At 37.7% G+C, this 17,795-nt stretch overlaps 1 protein-coding gene across 1 annotated transcript in view; it reads right to left on the bottom strand.

Moving 5' to 3' along the window:
• The window catches only part of TRPC5 (transient receptor potential cation channel subfamily C member 5), a gene marked incomplete at its 5' end in the record, with an annotated part of 332,647 nt that overhangs the window by 200,649 nt on the left and 114,203 nt on the right, over nucleotides 1-17,795 (bottom strand). The window contains one exon of the mRNA XM_081115377.1: nucleotides 4,320-4,459. The remainder of the gene's footprint in view (nucleotides 1-4,319; nucleotides 4,460-17,795) is intronic.

Raw genomic sequence — 17,795 nt, forward strand, 5'->3', positions numbered from 1 at the left:
AAAAAAAAAAAGATCTTGAAAGCAGCTAGATATGTGACTTGTTATATTTAAGGGTTCCTCAGTAAAATTAACAGCCAATTTCTATTCAGAAACTATGGAAGCCACAAGGTTGTTGAGTGATACATTTGAAGTGTCAAAGGTAAAAAACAAACAAACAAACAAACAAACAAACAAAAAAGAAACTTTCAAAAAAATTCTATATCCTAGAAAACTATTCTTCAAAAATGAATGTCACATTTAGATATTCCCAGATAAACAGAAGCTGAGGGAGATCATTGTCTGTAAACCTGTTCTAGAAGAATGCTTGTGGTACTCCTTCAGGCACTAGATAGTAATTAAAAGACACCCAAAGAAATAGAAAAGGTCCCTTTAAAATAACTCTATAGATAACTATAAAAGCCAGTATTATTGTACTTTTTATTTGTAAGTCTTTTTTGTTCCCCCTATATGACTGAAAAGACAAACATATAGAATAAAAATTATAAATCTATGTTAATGGGTACATACACAATATATAAAATGTAGGTTGTGACAATAACAACATAAAGGGAGAAGGATGTAGCTGCATAGGAACAAAGTTTTTTATATTATTGAAGCTAAGTTATTAATTCAAAGTAGTTTGCTATAAATTAGAGGTATTAATTGTAATTGCCATGGTGACCTCTAAAAATAACTAAAAACATATGTAGAATAGAGAATGAGAATTAAATAAAAATGATACATTACAAAAATCAATTAAACACAAAGAGGGCTGTATTGAAGGAAGTGAGGCATGAAACTATTTAGACATATATAAAACAAATAGAAAAATGGTAAAAGTAAGTCAAATAATTATAGTTTGAAGGACTTGGGTGAGGGTACTAGGAGATAACGATGTCCCATCTGGATATGTTGGTTTTTGAGGGTTTTGGAGACATCAGGAAGGAGAGATCCAGCCAGCATGTGGAGCACAGCATTGAAATCTGGTGATATAGAATTGGGAGTCATCAGCATTTTGATAAAAGGTTCTCAACCCTGGCTGCGTATTAGAATAATCTGTGGAACTTTTGAAAAAATACTCATGCTTGGGTCACCGAACCTTTCCGCCATTGTCATTTAAAAATAGCTTCCCAGGTGAATATAACATGCAGCCAAGATTGAATGCCATCATTGTAAGTGGTAATTGGAGCTGTTTGGAGTAGATATGATCATCAGGGAAAGTGCAAAGAGATAAGGGGAACTGGAGAACAAATTTCTACTTAGAGTGGAGAAAGGTATAGAACTCCAATATCTAGTACCGTAGCCACTAGCCACTTGTGGCTATTTAAATTTAAATGAAATAAAAAAAGTTCAGTTCTGTATTTGCACCAGTCACATTTCAAGCACTTTGATAACCATAGATGACTTGTGGCTACCATATTGGAAAGGACAGATATAGAACATTTTAATCATTACAGAAAGTTCCATTGGATGGTGTGGGATGATCCAATTGTCTCTTCTACCTCTCATCTGTCTATAATACAGAGGATTCTTCCAAATTCAGGGTAGAAATATACAGTATCCATGTTAACATGTGGGTACTTTCATTTGCCTAATGAATTTTCATGACTATGGACATGTGGTATTTTTATTTTTGTAAGATTTTCAACTTGTTAGTCACTACTCGTTGGTGTCCAGAGGAGTTATGTAGAACTGCTGGCGACTGGATTAAATCAATACTTTTTATTTGCTCTGGAGTGAAAAGTAGATATTTGTTTCCATTAAGACACTCAACTGTATGGGAGAGTTTTAAATCTTTTGTTAAACACTCATTATCACTTTGCATGATGTTTCTTTTTTTTTTTTTTTTTTTTTTTTTTTTTTTTTTAAATATATTTTATTGATTTTTTACAGAGAGGAAGGGAGAGAGATAGAGAGTTAGAAACATCGATGAGAGAGGAACATCGATCAGCTGCCTCCTGCACATCTCCCACTGGAGATGTGCCCGCAACCCAGGTACATGCCCTTGACCGGAATCGAACCTGGGACCTTTCAGTCCACAAGCCGACGCTCTATCCACCGAGCCAAACCGGTTTTGGCAATGTTTCTTGAAGTAGTCAAAGAAAAGGCAGAATGGGATGACACTAATTACAATGAATAGTAGGCCGTATAATTGGTTAAAAGTTTTGCATCTGATTATCAGTCTTGGGGTTGGCTTTCACCCCAGAACCCACAGGCCTTGAGAAATGAGTATCTGGCCCCTTTTTGTCACCCTTTCACCTTAGAATCTAAAGTGGCAATGTTCACCTAGGAGCTTATTGGCCAAACCCTCCTTAAATGGAAGCAATGGGACTCTAAAATTTTTTTATGCTAAGAATTAGGAAATCTTGGTGAAGGGGTGCATGGGCAGTCTTCATACAACTTTTCTGTGTCTGAAATTATTTTAAAATAAAAATTTATAAAAATTTACTTAAACCAGTAAATCATGGATTCTCATAAGAATATAACAATGTGGCTTAAAATAAAGAAATATTTCTGGTCTCCCCCCATGCATCTTTTTATGAGTTACTGTATATACATGTTCTATCCAGTTTTCTTCACTTGATGTTTTATAATAATTTCTCACCTATCTGTAATAATAGTACTCTTTATATCTCCTGCCTTCCCACCCAATTTCCCCTGTGGGGAAGTTTGCTCTGCCCAGTGAGACTGATACAGGATGTTTCATACATCAAATGTTAAAACATCACATTAAATGGCTACATAGTATTTTTTGGGGTCAGATCAGGTTAACCATAATGTACTAAACTAGTCTATAGTTTGAGGATCTTTAGGGTTTATTGCATTTATATCTGCTATTGTAAATAATGCTTTGATAGATACTTTTGTACATAAAGGTTTTTATATAGTATATTTAAGTTATGTGCACATTATAACTTCCAAGAAATCAACTTACTGGGTCAAAAACCAGGATCATGGAACTTTTGCTATAAGTCAGAATGGAGAAGGAAGAGACAAATTTTAAAGTTATTTCAAAGGAAGAAAAAATGAGACTTGCTAAAAACAAAACAAAACAAAAAAACCCAGGAGTTGGTAATCAAAAGACTATAGAGAGAACTCAAGATGATATCTAAGTTTTAAAATTATTTTATTTTTAAAATTTTATTATTTATTAAAGTACTAGAGGCCCAGTGCACAAAAATTTGTGCACTCGGGGTGGGGGCATCCCTCAGCCCAGCCTGTGCCCTCTCGCAGTCTGGGACACCTCGGGGGATGACCACCTGCTGGCTTAGGCCTGCTCCCCAGGGGATTGGGCCTAAGCTGGCAGTCAGACATCCCTTTGGCAGCCCGGGAGCCCTCGGGGGATGTCCACTTGCCAGCGGGGAGCAGGCCTAAGCTGCAGTCGGACATCCTTAGCGCTACAGAGGAGGCGGGAGAGGCTCCCACCACCACTGCTGTACTGACAGCCGTCAGCCTGGCTTGTCGCTGAGCAGAGCTCCCCCTGTGGGAATGCACTGACCACCAAGGGGCAGCTCCTGCATTGAGCATCTGCCCCCTGTTGGTCAGTGTGTGTCATAGTGACCAGTCATTTCCAGTCGTTCTGCTGTTAAGGTCAATTTGCATATTACCCTTTTATTATATAGGATAATTGACATATATTCATTTCAGGTATACAGCATAGTGATTTAACATTTATATACCTTATGATGTGATCGCTTCAGTAAGTTTAGTAACCATCTGACACCACACAAAGTTATTATGATTTTATTGACTTTTTTTTTTTTTTTTTTTTTTTTTTTTTTTTACCTATGCTGCACATTACATTTAAGCCTGAGTGACTAAAAGTGGTAATGCTGCTATCCATGTGATTGAGAAAGGCTCTTCACTAGGCTGGTTATTAACGTCCTAAGAGTTTTTGTCAAACATTCTATTTCTTCACGACTTCCATTTCTACTTCAAAGATGCTTATTTTGCTTTCTCCTTGGTCTTCACTTGGCAGTGGCTCTTAACATTTTGACTGTTTCTCTGTCCCAGTGGATTCTGCCAAGTAATGATCTTAAATGCTTGAATGCACTCAAGAAGTTCTGCTGAGTATTACCTTATAATGCAATCTCCTTCAATGTGACTGTTTAGCAACTTTCTCATTTTGCATATTGGAATCTCTAAAACCAGGTCACCCTTGTTATTCCTTAGAGGGTTTAACTTTTGTACAGGATATATTTCCTACAAAGTTGGTTAGTTCTCCATCTCCCTGCCTACCCTAACAGATAATATTAGGACTTGAAATGTTATAATAGTAAAGTTTTAAAACAAAAAATAAAAATTTGTCAGGGTACTTACCTAGAAATAATGGTACATACCTCTACATGCAAAGTGTGCAGGTTAAAGAATAGTGTCCTGGGAATTAGGAGACCTGGATTCTAGTCTCAGCTCTTCCACTAATTTGAAATATGAACTTAAGGAAATCACATTACTTCTTCTTTAAGTTCTGTTTCCTTTTCTGTAAAATGAGGGGGATAGAAAGGTGATTACTAAGATGAATGCCAGCCCCTAAATAAACTATTTATTAAAAGTAATAAATGCTTAAACAGTATTAGAAACATTTATGATACTTAGAGACCATTGAATTAGCTATAGCACTAAGTGAGAGACTCATTTATCATCAGTTAGCCATGTGTTTACTCCATAAAGACAAACAGGAATGATGCAGACTAAAAAATGAATTTGAGACTCAGTTACTGGTCTGGGCTGTTTTTGTAGATGAAAGAAACTAAATAATCCACAATAATTCACCTTTCCCTTTGACACTGGGACCAACCCAACATAATATGCCCATGCTCCTAAGGTAGAATAGAAGGGAGCCCAAAGATGGGGTTGCTCTGATTTTCTGAGTCCTGTGCCTAAAGTCTCTTGAGTGCTGATTCCCACAAATAGCAGTCATACTGTCCAGAGCCATCTTAATGAATTCTAGTGATTTCCATCATAAAGGGAACCAGCACAAGATCTTTCACCTAATAAAGACTCTGAAGAGTGCGTTGTTAGAAGAGAGGGTTTTTTCTTCCATTATGCCCCTTCCAAGAAGTAGGACTATTGTGAGAGTATCTCTGTTGCCTATTAATGATTCCCTATGGCTCTCACCACCATTTAACTTTAGTGCTTCTCAGATTTGAACAGCAGATCACATAGAAGTCAGGATGCTCTCTGTGGACCCTATAAAATATTGCTATAAATTTAATCCAAATTCGCTGAACCTTTGCATCCATTACTTTAATGCAATGAGTACTATGCAAATAGAGGAGCATAATAACTCATACAAAAACTCTGCCCAGCAAAGCTTTCATCTACAGTAACTCAAGTCCTGTTTTCTCATGCTGTCTATTCTCTCAGCTACCTATTCTACCTACACTTTGCTCTCCAGATTAAATGCTGATGTGAAACTGTGTTCTTCTTGGCGGCAAATTTCAGCTTATTTCAGAATTTTCTGCTTCCAAGACTGCCTCAGGTTACAATTGCCCTCTATTGCATCTCCTTATCCCCCTCCCCCACTTTCCCTTGTGGGGAAATGGCTCTTATAGATGAGATTGAGATAGTATGTTTCTTTCTTCTTCATCTTTGTTTTGTTTCCAGATGATTGCTTTTGTTTTCTCTCTTAGGACCCTCTTGGGATTGGGTGAGGTAATTTTGTTCATTTCAACAAAAATTCAGAGTTTTGAAAATTTGTCTAGGAATAATTCCAAGTGTCCATGATCAACAGATACAAAAAAAGCTGTTCCTGAGAAAATTAAATTATAGTGGGATAAAAACTTTGCAAGATCAATGGAAGTAAATATGTTCTAAATTTAAAGTGAAATCAGACTTCCATTACTGTCACAATCATAATTTTTACAGTTTTTTTAAGTTCCTTTTAGGCTGAAATATTTCAATTTGGTTTAAACGGAATATCTTTTGGGATAATTAGCAGACATTATCTATGGAAAAAATAGCACTTAAAACTAAGCATATGGTTTGAGATCCAGAAGGGACAAAATCATTATAAGGGCACATAGAAAATACCAATTAAATTAAAATTACCACCTGCCTTGTTTCTTTTGAAATTGTAAGCATGCATTTATTTATTTTTTTAATTTTATTGAATTTATTGAGGTGACATTGTTTAATTAAAATGATATAGGTTTCAGGTATACAAGTCTATAATACATCATTTTTACACTGTACTGTGTGTTTACTACCCCAAGTCAAGTCTCCTTCCATTACCATTTATCCCCCCTTTACCCTCTTCCACCTTTTTCTATCCTCCCTTCCCCTCTGCCAATCACCATACTGTTGTATGGTACGTTTCATACATCATATAACAACAGGGAATTTGTAATAGCAGTTTATGTGCAGGCACAAGTATGTGTCCACAAACAAATAAAAGCCTGATATGCTTTTTCTAGTGCTCTTTTGCTACAGGTTCATTTGTTTGGCTATCTGCCAGCAGCAACTAAAGGTTTTAAGAGGAATTGTGACTGAAAACTTGAAATGTAGAAAATTCTCCCCATGAACTAAAATTGTTTCTGTAGCCGAAACCAGTTTGGCTCAGTGGATAGAGCGTCGGCCTGTGGACAGAAAGGTCCCAGGTTCGATTCCAGTCAAGGGCATGTGCCTGGGTTGTGGGCATATCCCCAGTGGGGGATGTGCAGGAGGCAGCTGATCGATGTTTCTCTCTCATCGATGTTTCTAACTCTCTATCTCTCTCCCTTCCTCTCTGTAAAAAATCAATAAAAATATATATAAAAAAATTGTTTCTGTAAATTGAGAAGTGGTTGCCACATATTGATTTTGGCAGTAGAGCACCTTAGTGCAATCTTAAGAACATCAGTGATTTGTGGAACCATAATTTGATGATTACCAGTTGACCAGAAAATTTTTTTAGTGTTATTTATATAATTAGTCATCCTGTACTACTTATAGTAAGCAGTTCTGTAAATTATGTTGACAATTTACTGTGCAGTATGGGACTTTTATTTATCCTCAAATCTAGTATCTCAGAATTTTGTACCTCCAATTAAAAAGGCCCTTCTTGCCCTGCCAGCATGGCTCAGTGGTAGAGCATTGACCTATGAACCAGGAGGTCACAGTTCGATTACTGGTCAGAGCATATGCCTGGCTTACAGGCTCAATCCCCAGTGTGGGGCATGCAGGAGGCAGCCGATCAGTGATTCTCTCTCATCATTGATGTTTCTATCTCTCTCTCACTGAAATCAATAAAAATATATATTTTTAAAAAGGTCCTTCTTGTCCATCATCTTTCCCAGATGAAATGTGTCTCAAGCGTCAGGAAGCTCTGAGCTCTCTCTTTAGTTTAAAAGTTCCTGATATTTATCGAGAGCTTTATGATTGCAAAGTTATTTTACATACACCATTTCATTTGGTTCTTTCACTTGTCCTTGCCTACTTCACAGAGTTTTTTTATTTCCCTTTTTAATAGATGAATATTTTCAGCATTATAGAAAGTAATGAGTTGCTCCAGTACCCAAGGACTAATAAGAGGCAGAGTCAGGTTTCTAACAGTGTTCTGACTACTCCATATTTTGGGCTTTTTCCACTTGTTGGTCCATTCAGTGTAAAATGGAGAAGTGAAGAAATTCTCTAAGAAATACATTATTGAAGCAAAAGCCATTGTGTGAATTATTTCTGCAGCCATCCCAGGGATGCACTTCACATTGTATTTGAAGATGGAGTCACCATGCTTCAGCTGAACTCCAGAGAATATTAGGCCCTTGTGCCCTTTACCAAGTTGGACCATGCATAAAATATTTTTAAGTAACAGAAACCTCCCCACTGCTATGAACTAAATGATGTCTTCCAAATTTGTATGTTGAAGCCCTGCCTCCCCTCTACCCGCCGCAACAGTCTGACTGTATTTGGAGTAAGGAAATAATTACATTTAAATGAGGTCATAATGGTGGGTCCCTTCTAGGATTAGTGCCCTTATATGAAGATACCCCAGGGATCTCACTCACTCTTTCCACCATGTCAGAACAAAGAGAGAAGGTGCCATGTGCAAGCCAAGAAGAGAGCTCTCAACCAATTGATGTGTCTCTCCCACATCGATGTTTCTCTCTCTCTCTGTCTCTCCCCCTCCCTTCCACTCTCTCTAAAAATCAATAGGAAAAATATCCTCAGATGAGGATTTAAAAAATCAATGGGAAAATATCCTCAGGTGAGGATTAACAACAACAAAAAATTATTTCAGAGAGGGTGAGGAAGGGGAGAGAGAAAGAGAAACATCAATTTGTTGTTCCACCTCTTCATACATTCATTGGTTGTTACCTGTATGTGCCCTGACCAGGGATCAAACGCATAACCTTGGTGTATCAGAATAATGCTCTAATCAACTGAGATACCCAGCCAGTGAAGAAGAAGAAGAAGAAGAAGAAGAAGAAGAAGAAGAAGAAGAAGAAGAAGAAGAAGAAGAAAGCTCTCACCAATAACCAAATCAGCTAACACCTTGATCTTGGACTTCCTAGCCTGCAAAATTGAGAAAATAAATTTCTGTTGTTTAAGGCATTCAGTCCCTGGTATTTTGTTAGGGTAGCCCAAGCTGACTCAATGCTTACCAGAGAATATGTTTACTCATTTTTAGAGAGTGGGAAGAGGAAAGAGAGAGAGAGAGAGAGAGAGAGAGAGAGAGAGAGAGAGAGAGAGAGATGCTGTGAGAGGTTGCCTTGGGTTTGGGGTTAGAAGGAAGTTAAGGTTCTTTATTCAGTGATTTGGGGGTGGTACATATTTCATATTAGGGGAGGATGTCAGTAGTGTTCACAGGAATTGCTGATTATTGTTAGAGGAGTTTGATTTAGCTCCTAGTACTCTTCTTCCTCAAAGTGTTAAAAAAGGTTGTACATTCTGCATATACATCCCCCCAAGTACAATTTTAATATATTATTTTAAAATCAAGTAAAAAAATGTTAAGTTCAAAGAGATCCAAGATGGCTGCTGATGGGATGGCAGGCTGCAAGATAGCATGTGAGTGAGAGGCGAAAGGAGAGTGCATGGATATGCAGGGGATTGTCTGTATTTGTGAGCGAGGGACAGCTATATCCACAGGACTGTTGGGGACTGGCGGACCAGGCTTCCCTGGCCACGCAGCCACTACTACTGCTGAAATCTCTCCCTGAGCAGCCGGCTCTGCTGCAGAGACCATGCCATCTGAAAGGGAGAAGGGCTGTGATCAGAAGCCCAGCCTTACCTTTAATTAGGGAGACCTCAGATACTTCCTGGGACCCTGCAACCACAACGCCCAGGGTTTAGCTGCCTCAGCTGCAAACCCACAAACACTGAGACTCCAGCCTCCCTGACCGTGAGTGCCTAAAAAGTTTGTCTAGGGAGAGACAAAGTGGCACCAAATATGCGGATGGGTCCTGCACCTTCTCACAGAGCAGTTAGAAGGAACAGCTGAATCAAATAACATCCACCTGGAATTGGCAAAGTGAACACAGCTGGTGAGGCAATCTGTGGATGGAAAGGTCAGCGATAGCCTAGAGCAGTGGTTGGCAAACTGCAGTTCGCAAGCCACATGTGGCTCTTGGGCCCCTTGAGTGTGGCCATGAAGTTTCAATCGCACTGTACGTGCGTGCCCACATGTGGTATTTTGTAGAAGAGCCACACTTAAGGGGCCACAGTTTTCCAACCACTGGCCTAGAGCAGTGGTTCTCAACCTTGGCTGCACATTAGAATCACCTGGGAATCTTTTTAAAATCCTGATTTCTGGGTCTCATCCTCCAGAAATTTTGTTTCTTTGTTACTAATGTTGTGGTCCCATCCCATAACAAAGAAACAGAATTTCCGGAGGATGAGGCCCGGAAATCAGGATTTTCAAAAGATTCCCAGGTGATTCTAATGTGCAGCCAAGGTTGAGAACCACTGGCTTAGAGAGAGTCAACACAAGAGAGAGAGAGCTACATAATCAGACACCCTGAGAGGAGTGATCATGGGGAGAAAAAGAAACAGCCCACATATGAAAGAAAAGGAGGGATTGCTGGAAAAGGAAGTAAATGAAATGGAGGCAGGCAATCTGTCAGAGAAAGAATTCAGAGCAATGGTCATAGGGACACTGAAAATCATGGAAGAAAAATTCAAAAATATGTGTAAGAACCAAGAGGAACTGAAGAACCAAGAAGAAATGAAAAAATGACATTGCTGCAATAAAGAACAAAATAGAAAGCATCCACAGTAGACTAGAAGAAGGAGAAGACCGCATCAGTGAGCTAGAAGACAAGGTAGGAAAAAATATACAAGCAGAGATGCAACTAGGAACAAAAAAACTTAAAAAACAGGAGGAGAGCCTAAGGGAACTTTGGGACAACTTGAAACGAAACAACATCCACATAATAGAGGTGCCAGAAGGAGAGGAAACTGAGCAAGGAATAGAAAACCTGTTTGAAGAAATAATGACAGAAAACTTCCCTAATATCAGGAAGAAAAAACTCACAAAGTTCAAGAAGCTCACAGAGTCCCAGACAAGATGAATCCCAAAGACTGACACCAAGACACATTATAATTAAGTTGGTAAACACCAATGACAAAGTAAGAATCTTAAAGGCTGCCAGAGAGAGAAAGAAAGCTACCTAAAAAGGATCTCCAATCAGACTATCCACTGATTTCTCAACAGAAACACATCAGGCCAGAAGGGAATGGAACGAAATGTACAAAGTCATGCAAAGCAAGGGTCTGAAGCCAAAAATACTGTATCCAGCAAGGCTATCAATCAAAGTTGAAGGTGAAATCCAGAGCTTCAAAGACAAATAAAGACTAAGGCAGTTTATTACCACCAAACCAGCAATACAAGAAATGCTAAAGAATCTGCTGTAAAAAGAAGAAATAGGAAGGGAAGAAGGAACACAGGCATAAAGAATAAAAATAACAACATACAACTGCCTATCAATAATAACTTTAAATCTAGATGGATTAAATGCCCCAATCAAAAGACATAGGGTAGCTGAGTAGATAAGAAAACATGACCATATATCTTCTGTGTACAGGAGACCCACCTCAGAACAAAGGACTCACACAGACTGATGGTGAAGGGATGGAAAAAGGTTTTTCAGGCAAATGGAAATGGAAAAAAAAGGTGGGGTAGCAATACTTATATCTAAAAAATTAGACCTCAAAGTGAAGGACATAACAAGAGATAAGGAAGGCCACTTCATAATACTAAATGGAGCAATTCAACAAGAAGATATAACTCTGGTGAACATATATGCACCCAATACAGGAGGATCCAAATGCATAAAAAAAAACTTCTGGAGGATATCAAGGGAGATATTGACAGTAATATAGTCATAGTAGGGGACTTTAATAACACACTAACACCACTGGAAAAATCCCCTAAACAAAAAATCAGCAAAGAAACATCAATCCTAAATGACTCACTAGATCAGATGGAATTAAATGACATCTTTGGAACATGTCACCCCAAAGCCATAGAATATACATTCTTGTCTAGTGCACATGGGTCATTTTCAAAGATAGACCATCTATTGGGGCACAGGCAGAGTCTCTTAAAATTCAAGAAGATAGAAATAATATCAAGCATCTTCTTAGATCACGATGGCATAAAATAAGAAATCAACTACAATAAAAACAATTAAAAAATCAAACAACTGGAGGCTAAACAGCATGCTATTAAACAATGATTGGGTTACCAATGAGATAAAAAAAGAAATAAAAAGGATCATGGCAACAAATGACAATGAAAACATAACAATCCGAAATCTATGGGACACAGTGAAAGCATTCTTGAGAGGGAAGTTCATAGCTCTACAGGCTTACATAAAAAAAAAACAACAACAAGAAAAAATGGTAATAAATTACCTAACCCTACAACTCAAAGACTTAGAAAGAGAGCAACAAGAAAAGCCCAGCATCAGCAGATGGAAGGTAATAATAAAGACCAGAACGGAAATAAATGACACAGAGACAAAAACCCGCCCCCCAAAAAAACAGAAAACAAAAAACAAACCCAAAACACAGAAAACAAACAAACAAACAAACAAAATACAAAAGATCAACAAAACCAAGAGCTGGCTCTTTGAAAGGCTGATGAACCTCTAGCCAAGCCCACCAAAAAGCAAAGAGAAATGAACCAAATAAACAAAATTGGAAATGAAAGAGGTGAAGTAACAACCAATCCCACAGAAAAAGAAATGATTAAAAAAAATACTATGAACAACTTTATTCCAACACACTGGACAACTTAGACGAAATGGACATATTCTTAGAAAAATACAATCTCCCAAAACTCAATCAGGAAGAATAAGAAAACCCGAATAGGCTGATAACTACTGAAGAAATTGAAGCAGTGATCAAAAATCTTAGAGTAGTGGTTCTCAACCTTCCTAATGCCACGACCCTTTAATACTGTTCCTCATGTTGTGGTGACCCCCAACCAAAATTTATTTTCGTTGCTACTTCATAACTGTAATTTTGCTACTGTTATGAATCATAATGTAAATATCTGATATGCAGGATGTATTTTCATTGTTACAAATTGAACATAATTAAAGCATAGTAATTAATCACAAAAAGAATATGTAATTATATATGTGTTTTCTGATGGTCTTAGGCGACCCCTGTGAAAGGATCATTCGACCCCCAAACGGTCACGACCCACAGGTTGGTGACCCACAGGATGAGAACCGCTGTCTTAGAGCAAACAAAAGCCCTGGTCCGGACGGCTTTACAGAAAAGTTCTACCAAGCATTCAAAAAACTAAAACCTATCCTCCTCAGACTATTTCAAAAAAATCAAGAGGAAGGCATACTTCCAACCTCTTTCTATGAAGCCAGCATTACCCTAATCCCAAATCCAGATAAAGACACCACAAAAAAAGAGAATTACAGGCCAATATCCCTGATGGACATAAATGCTAAAATCCTCAACAAAATTCTGGCAAACCGAATCTAGCATTACATTAGAAAGATCACACACTATGACCAAGTGGGATTTATTACAGGGATGCAAGGCTGGTACAATATCCCCAAATCAATAAACGTGATACATCACATAAACAAATTGAGAGACAAAAATCACATAATAATATCAATTGATGAACTAATGGCATTTGAAAAAGCCCAACACTCTTTTCTGATAAAAACCGCTCAGCAAAGTGGGAATAGAAGGATCATACCTCAACATAAGAAAAACCTTATATGGCAAACCTACAGCCAACATCATAATCAATGGGCAAAAACTAAAACCATTTCCCTTAAGAACAGAAACAAGACAGGGATGCCCGCTTTCAGCACTCCTGTTCAACATAGCACTGGAAGTGCTAGCCAAAGCGATCAGACAAGAAGAAGAAATAAAAGGCATCCAAATTGGAAAAAAGTAAAACTGTCATTATTAGCAGATGACGTGATACTGTACATAGAAAACCCTAAAGACTCCATCAAAAAATTATTAAACGTAATAAATAAATTTGGCAATGTAGCAGGATACAAAATTAATGCCAAGAAATCTATGGAATTTTTATACACTAATAGTGAACTTACAGAAAGAGAGATTAAAAAAACAATCCCATTTACCATTGCACAAAAAAAAATTAAGATACCTAAGAATAAACTTAACTAAGGAGGTAAAAGATCTCTATTTAGAAAACTACAGGATGTTGAAAAAAGAGATAGAGGAAGACATAAAGAGATGGAAGAACATACCGTGTTCATGGATAGGTAGAATCAACATCATTAAAAGGTTCATACTACCCAAAGCAAGCTATAGATTCAATGCACTCCCCATTAAAACACCAACAGCATATTTCACAGATCTAGAAAGAACTCTCCAAAAATTCAACTGGGATAACAACAACAACAAAAAAGACCCCGAATAGCTACAGCGATCTGAGAAGAACAAAGTAGGTGGGATCTCGATACCAGATATCAAGTTGTATTACAAAGCCACTGTTCTCAAAACTGCCTGGTACTCGCACAGAAACAGACATATAGACCAATGGAATAGAATAGGAACCTAGAAATCGACCTAAAACACTATGCTCCATTAATATTTGACAACAGAGACAAGAAAATACAATGGACTCAAGACAGTCTCTTCAATAAATGGTGCAGGGAAATTTTTTTCAAACACATGCAAAAGAATGAAACTAGACCACCATCTCACACCATACGCAAAAATAAACTCAAAATCGACAAAGGACTTAAATGTAAGACAGGAAACCATAAAAATATTAGAGGAATCCACAGGCAGCAAAATCTCAGATATATGCTGAAGCAATATCTTCACTGACACAGCTCCTAGGGCAATGGAAACTAAAGAGAAAATAAACAAATGGTACTACATCAAAATAAAAAGCTTCTGTACAGCAAAAGAAATCAAGAAAACCCACTGCATGCCCTAACCAGTTTGGCTCAGTGGAAAGAGCGTCGGCCTGCAGACTAAAGGGTCCTAGGTTCGATTCCGGTCAAGGGCATGTACCTTGGTTGTGGGCACATCCCCAGTAGGGGATATGCAGGAGGCAGCTGATTGATATTTCTCTTTCATCGATGTTTCTAACTTTCTATCCCTCTCTCTTCCTCTCTATAAAAAAATCAATAAAATATATTTTCAAAAAAAGTACACCCACTGCATGGGAGAACTCTGATAAGTGTTGAATCTCCAACATATAGAAGGAACTCATACAACTTAACAAAAGGAAGACAAACAACCCAATCAAAAAATGGGCAATGGACCTAAATAGAAACTTTTCAAAAGAAGACATAAGGAAGGCCAAGAGACATGAAAACATGCTCAAAGTCACTAATCATCTGAGAGATGCAAATAAAAATGACAATGACGTACCATCTCACACCTGTCAGAATGGCTATCATCAACAAATCAACAAACAACAAGTATTGGAGAGGATGCGGAGAAAAGGGAACACTCGTGCACTGCTGGTGGGAATGCAAACTGGTGCAGCCACTGTGGAGAACAGTATGGAGTTTCCTCAAAAAACTAAAAATGGAACTTCCATTTGACCCAGTGATCCCACTTATAGGAATATATCCCAAGAAACTAGAATCAACAATCAGAAAGGATATATGCACACCTATGGTCATAGCAGTGCAATTTACAATAGCTAAGATTTGGAATCAGCCTAAGTGCCCATCAGCAGATGAGTTGGTTAAAAAAGTGTGGTACATCTACACGATGGAAAACTATGCTGCTGTAAAAAGGAAGGAACTTTTACCATTTGCAACAGCATGGATGGAGCTGGAGAGCATTATGCTAAATGAAATAAGTCAGTCAGAGAAAGATAAATATCACATGATCTCACTCATTTGTGGAATATAATGAACAACATAAACCAATGAACAAAAACAGATCTATGGACAGAGAATCATTGATCAGATGCTCAAACCTCAGAGTGAAGGTAGGGGAGGGCAAGGGTAAGGGGGAGAGATCAACCAAAGGATTTGTAAGCATGAATATAAGCATAAGCGATGGACGCAGACAACAGAGGTTGAGGGTGAGGGCAGGACTGGTGGGATGGGGGACAATGGAGGAATAAGTACACATTTGTAATACCTTAATCAATAAAGAAAAAAATAGTTGAGGAAAAAAGCAATTGTGTTTATGCACAGAAGCAATGACAAAAAAAATTTAAAAACAACAGTATCTTTCACACAAAAAAAGAATTTCATTGCAAATCTGGTTGTCTATATCAAGTTCTTCTTATTTTTCTCTGGTTTCTCTCATTCCAGTTTTACTTTTCTCTATTTACATAAACTACTGAACATCCCTAGCTTTTTATAGTTTGTCATGTCTATTATTAATAGGGTAGTTTATTTTATTTTGTAAGGGTATTTTAAGCCTTTGAAGGTTATGGATGATCTTTTTATCTTCTCTCTCTCTAAATCTTCCTATTCTTTTTTTTTTTTTTACTTCTTTCTCTCTTTCTTTTTCCTTTATTGATTAAGGTATTACATATGTGTCCTTATCCCACCATTGTCTCCCCCCCCCCCCCCGCTCATGCCCTCTCCCTCCCCCTAGTGTCTGTGTCCACTGGTTATGCTTATAAACATGCATCTTGTTATCTTTTTTTTCCTTTCATTTTTCCCCAACATAAAAGTATTTTTGAGGGGACAGGCAAGATAGAATGATCAGCAGCTCATGTGGTATTTCCTGCTAGTGGGTAATCAGGCCAAAATAGAATTCATTTAGTATTTTAAAACCCTGTCCAAAATGTGATACACTGGAGCTGAACTTCTGAAAGACTATCTATGAAAAAGGTAGTTTGGAGGGCATATTTCTACTGTCCCATTTTAATTTCTCTCCCACATCTACCATTACTGCCTCCACCAAGCACAGAACCTGTGGGCCAATGACACAAGGCTTTGTTCTTATTTAGTTTCCTAATATCTATAAAGTTATTAGCCAATTAGAAGCCTGAAAGTATTACTGTTCACAAGAAATACCTTGCCATTTTTAAAGGGGATTCTTAGAAATCCAAAAAAATTCAAGATCTATAGTAATTAATTTTTTAAAATAATTTTTATTGATTTCAGAGAGGAAAGGAGAGAGAGAGAGAGAGAGAGAGAGAGAGAGAGAGAGAAACATCAATTATGAGATTGAATCGACTGGCTGCCTCCTGCACACCCCACAGTGGGGATCGAGCCCACAACCCGCATGTGCCCTGACCAGGAATCGAACCATGACCTCCTGGTTCATAGGTCGATGCTCAACCATTGAGGCACGCTGGCCTGGCAGTAAGTAATTTTTAATGGTGGAGTTTTGAGGATAGTTTTTGTTGTGCTGGAGAGAAAAAAGTTATCAAATCCTTTCTTAGGGTATTTGATAGTGTGGCCTAACATCCTTAGTGAGCAGGGAGCATGCACACATATCCCCAGGTGGAGGAAGTCCGCTCTTTGTATACTGACTTATAGTGATGCTTCCACATTGATTCTAATCTCCAAAGATAGAAGCAGTAGTATGCTGCAGACAGTTCATACTATTTCACAAGAGCTAATTATTAAAGTTTCAGGAATTTAAAAAAAATATTTATATTGATTTCACAGAGGAAAAGAGAGAAGGAGAGAGAGATAGAAACGTCAATGATGAGAGAGAATCATTGATTGACTTCCTCCTGCATGCTCCAGACTGGGGATCCAGCCTGCAACCTGGGAATATACCCTGATCAGGAATTGAACCATGACTTCCTGGTTCATAGATTGACATTCAACCACTGAGCCATGCAGGCTGGGTAAAATTTCAGGAATTTTTAAGCTGGTTTAAGTTATTAAAAATTTAAATAGTATCAACTTAAAAGTAAATAAACTATGTTTAAAACAAAGTAATACTTAAAACTTATCAAATCTTAATTATTTTACTGTAATTTATGTTCTTGAGGTTATTTCCATCTATTGTATTTCTATAACAGAAATATTACATATATTGGTAGCTTGAAATTGGCCATAGTAGGAGTATTAATGCCACACAAATTGGCAAAATGCTATAAGCCAGGACTGGATTTATTGTTTTGTTGATGGTGTAAAATTAAGGAAATGATGGAGAGTCAATAATATCTTAAAAAACTGGAAAGAAAAAAATAATAGAGAAAATGTTAATAATGCAGATAAAAATTAAAAGTATGTTATGTAGGGGCTTTGGCTTCTAGCCAAGATGAAATAGCAGAAACTTAATTTGACCTCACACTTGAAACAACTTAAAGTTGAGACAAAAAAAGTGACTCAGTTGCTTTCAGGACACTGGACATCAGCTAATGAAGGCTAGTTGTTTCTGAGAGATGGGAAACAAGTGTGGAGAACTCTCTGATTTCCCAAGCTTACTGCCTTGAGAGAGTT

Source organism: Myotis nattereri (assembly GCF_964212035.1).
Source record: "Myotis nattereri genome assembly, chromosome: X".
Lineage (NCBI taxonomy): Eukaryota > Metazoa > Chordata > Mammalia > Chiroptera > Vespertilionidae > Myotis > Myotis nattereri.